Genomic DNA, 4,524 nt, shown 5'->3' with positions numbered 1-4,524 from the left:
TGAATCTAAACAGAGTCTAAACTGTTACAGTCGCACGGTGAGAAGGATGGTGGTGCGTTCACTGGGATTAGGAAAGGTGGGACATAAAATGCAAACAATTCTTGACATAAAATACGTCAAGAATTTCACCCGATTCTAAGCCGATTTTGAAACCACGAGGAGCAAGTCGAGGTTTTGGTCACACAATGTTCATTTATAATATCACAAACCCTGATTTTCAAAATGGGAAATTCCATTTTTCAATGCAATGGGCCTTTAGAAAGCAAAGTTAAAGGGGCATTAAATATTCTGACTTATATCTACCTCTGTTGGCGACCAGCAGGACACATCGACAGAACTTTTCTCCTCCTACAAAAGTCTCTGTCGCTTGGTTCTATCTTGAACTAGCTGCAATTTTACATTTTAGGCATTTAGATGATGCTCTTACCCAGAGCAACTTCCACTCCTAATTCACCAAGACTACAAGCGGCCGATCGTAAGTCAAAGCCTCAGCGTCCTGACGATATTCCTGCGGCCATTTAAGGATCGAGAGCAGCGCAAGGAAAAGAAAGAAAGGAGTTAAGGAGAGAGGGATAGAAAGCAACACTTTTCCCCCACATCTTTTTTTTATCAAGCAGCCGTCCGTCTCTTCACTGTCCACCGGCCATCGTAATCATTTACACCAGCGTCTGTGAATACAAATCAGGACCGGCTGATGCGTTCCTGCTGTCTATTTGGCAGGGAAAATAAAGGGCAGCGCGGGAACTGAATGTTCATCATTTGATATTAACACCAGACAAAAGCAGGCCTCTTTGATCAAGGCCTCGAAGGTCAACTGCAGCAGCTGTTGTGAAGCGGCGACGGGAGACGGATCCTGTCTTCCTCGCCCGGCGGGACTGCAGCCTCCCGCCGGGCGAGGAGCCGCTCAAACCTCGCAGCGGACACGGGGGATTTTTTTCATCCTCTGGTCGGGACACACCTGGTACAATAGCACTCTACTGCTGGTATCCAACACCTGCACCTGCTATCTTATAGTCAGTTCTTACACTACCAGTCAAACGCTTGGACACAGCTGATTGAATGTTTTTCATTCTCTTAAAGCCATTTTGATCTAAAGGCTTCTGCTTAAATGCTTGAAATTTGTTTCTTAGACAAATATAAATAGTGAAGTTGATTTTTATATTATTGATTTCCAAAGCTTCCTATTAGTGCAATCAGTCAACTAGGGACCTTCCTAATAAGTCTTGACTGTACTAAAATGAAGTAATATGATTCCCTATTGATAATTTTCACATAAGATGAATTGAAAATGTTAGAGGTGTTATTTTTAACAGAAATAAATTCATAATTTTTTAATTTCCCTTTCTCTTTTTGGTTTGTTTGTTTTTGATATTGTTACAGATCTCAAGAAACAATCCTATATTTTTTGTATCATATGTTTTGTATCTGTGAAGATACGTAAATATAATTTTATAATTTTTTTCATATAAGTGAATATAAGTGAATAATATACTGTATGTATAAGATTCTTTGGCTCAATAAAAAATATTTGAAAGAAATAAATTCATAATTTCGACTCGACTTTCGCCCACCATTACTTCAGCGGATGTCAGGGAAGTTTCATTCTTCTTCTTCTTCATCGCTGATGTTGCAAGGTGTTGTGGAATTTCCTACTCCGCCTAAGGAACCACAGTATGCTTCCTTCAAAATCGGCTAAAACAAGGAAACTTAAAAGGATGCTGCCTATGTGTCCTTCTTGAACGAGACTGTCCTACAACTTGAAAATTTCGACTTCCTGCCTAGAAACCTACCTAAATATGAAGTATTCTTGGGTTTGAGACAGAGCCCATGTGCATATTCTATAGAAAAGAGACCTATTTCCTATTATTTCTTTTAATTTTTGTATATACCACTTTTGTAATTTTGTGTTTGTATTATGCTTAAAGTGAACTACATGAGCAACATACCCACTAAGTTGAATTCCTTGCATGTGCAAAGCCTCTGGTTCAGGTCCATGCAGTACAGTCACAGGCTTCTTCCAGCGGAGCAACCGGGGGGTGAAACGTCACGCCTCGGCTGCCGTGTCCAGGATCATTGTTGAGGGAGGCGAAGACGTTTCTCATTCACTTTTTGGAGGATCAAAGGATCCTTTGGGGCCTCCGTTTTTACCTCCTCTTCGCTTTGAGCGACTTTGATGTAGCCTGTAGACGCCACAGGGTCAGAAATAAGAAGGCTGGCTTTGCTCTGATTGAAGAGACCCAACTTTTAAAGGGAAAATCCACTCTAAACACTTCAATATTATATTAAAAAAAAATAACAGATATTGGCGATGTCAACTTTGTCGTTTGATGGTGCATTTTTATTATTCCTGCAGATAATTGGCAACAACGTGATATAATAATAATGATAATACTTTATTTAAATCGCACTCTTTGAAACAAATGTTACAAAGTGCTTCACACAAATATATCAAAACAAAAGGTGATAAAAGCAAAGTGAAGATAAAACATAAAACCATAGCCACACCAAGTTCATCGGATAAAATGTCAGATAAAACAAGTTTACATTAAAATAAATAGATCAATAAATAAATAAAATAAAACACAAATACAACACAATATACGTAATGATGCTGTTTTTTAAAATTCTCATGAAAAAGAGGGATAAAGGCTTTTGAAGTATACCAAACATTCCTCAAGTTTGTATTGGTTTTAGATTTTTCCCTTGCGCCAGCTAAAAAAAAAAGCAATCTTTTCTATATCATTTATTTCATTTTTATCTTTCACCTCCCATATGATTGTCATCTATCCCAACGATGACAGAGAAATACGCTCCTGTGTGTTCGGGCCCTTGGTCAAAAAACGACCCTCACGACGCTCCTTACCCGTTTACTCTTATTTTTACACTCGTGTTTTATTTGATCTCCGTCTGTAAGTGTGGATTTGCTTTTAACTGCGGAGCCACAAGGTTGTTGCCTCCTCGCCCTCGCGCCTCCTGACAATCGATTTTGCCTTCCACCTCGCCCGGTAACAGCACAGTAACAGAAGTTTACTTGTCACCGCAAATATCAAGCAATCAGGTTTTCTAAAAAGGTCAGCGTTTTTAGGGGATGTTTAACATGTCTAACGGATTACAGTGGCATTTCCCCAGAGCGCAGGAAGGATAGCGGTGAATCTTAACGCGGATCCAAATGGTTTGGGAGCGAGGGCGTTGCAGGATTGGACGACCTCAAGCTGTGAGACCTATCGGGGCGAGATATATACTCCACAAACCACCTCTAATCCATTTCATCCATGGATAAAATGTGTCATATTGCTAAATGGCATGACTTTTTCATTTTAATCATTCGTTTTAATCCACTGTTGGGTTCTTATGCAGAATGTGGATGGCTGAATGTATATTTATCCCAGGATTTTCCAACGTTGGGGTCTGGAACTTATCAGCCATTCCTTGATATTAAAAATGGGCTGCTTTTTAATTCCTTTTCAATTTTTAATCAATCTCAAATGGCAGCGATAATAGTCTTATCCTCCATTGTGAGATGAAAAACTCTGGTGGCTTTCAGGAGCTTCTAGTGGCTTTTTAAACCTTAATTTTTGAAGAGAGGGTTTAGCTAGACACACACACCAGCTCCACCCGGCTTCACGTTCATTGATACAGTTACACACATTCACAGCTGGGAGCTGCCCAGTAAAACTACAGTCTAATGCTGTAAGCCACTGAATAACTTCACCGGAGCAGCTGGAGGTCAACTTTTTACCCCCATACCATATTTTGTGTGTCAGTCTGGGATTCAAACTAGAGATTTTCTTGTCACCAGCATGTATCTCTAAGCTTGTAATTATTATTAAAAGAAAAATCCACCCTAAGACACTTTAACACTCTTTAAAAACAGGTATTAGTGACTTAGATTGCATTTCTGAGTCAGTTTTGTTGTCTGGTGGAATATTTTTCTTATAACTGGCCGAACAGACGATGTGATGTCAGACAACGTCCAGATATTTCCAGCAGCTACAGTGGAGTTTGATATGAGAAAATGTTTCAGGATGTAAAACATCAGCGGTAAACATCAGGTTTTGGTGTCAGTCCCTCAGAATCAAAGAGCGAGGGCTTCTTTCTAGAGCCGCCATTTTGCACCGAGAGACGTTCAACAATCATACAGGGAGAAATCCATCGTAGAAGAGGAGAGAGACCAGTTTCTCCACCCACAGGAGCAGGAGAGAGACCAGAATGCAATGCAGCTATAAGACATGGTGGGTTTTGCGACTCTCACTTGTTCTTGACTGGAAAACATCGCAAATTGATGAAATGTAACAGTGCAAGTGTATCTGAGGGTGGATTTTACCTTTTAAATGAAAAACTACTGTGAAAGCCGTACTTTCCCCTCATTAAAACAATCACAGAGGTCCCTCTGCACATGTCATTCGCACACACACACACACACACACACACACACACACACACACACACACACAAACATGATGCGCTTTCAAGCACCACAGGAGACAAATATGAATAATCAGCCATTCGTTGGCGGCATGGAAA

The sequence above is a fragment of the Centroberyx gerrardi genome, chromosome 11 (assembly GCF_048128805.1).
Source record: "Centroberyx gerrardi isolate f3 chromosome 11, fCenGer3.hap1.cur.20231027, whole genome shotgun sequence".
Lineage (NCBI taxonomy): Eukaryota > Metazoa > Chordata > Actinopteri > Beryciformes > Berycidae > Centroberyx > Centroberyx gerrardi.
This window is presented reverse-complemented; position numbering follows the sequence as displayed.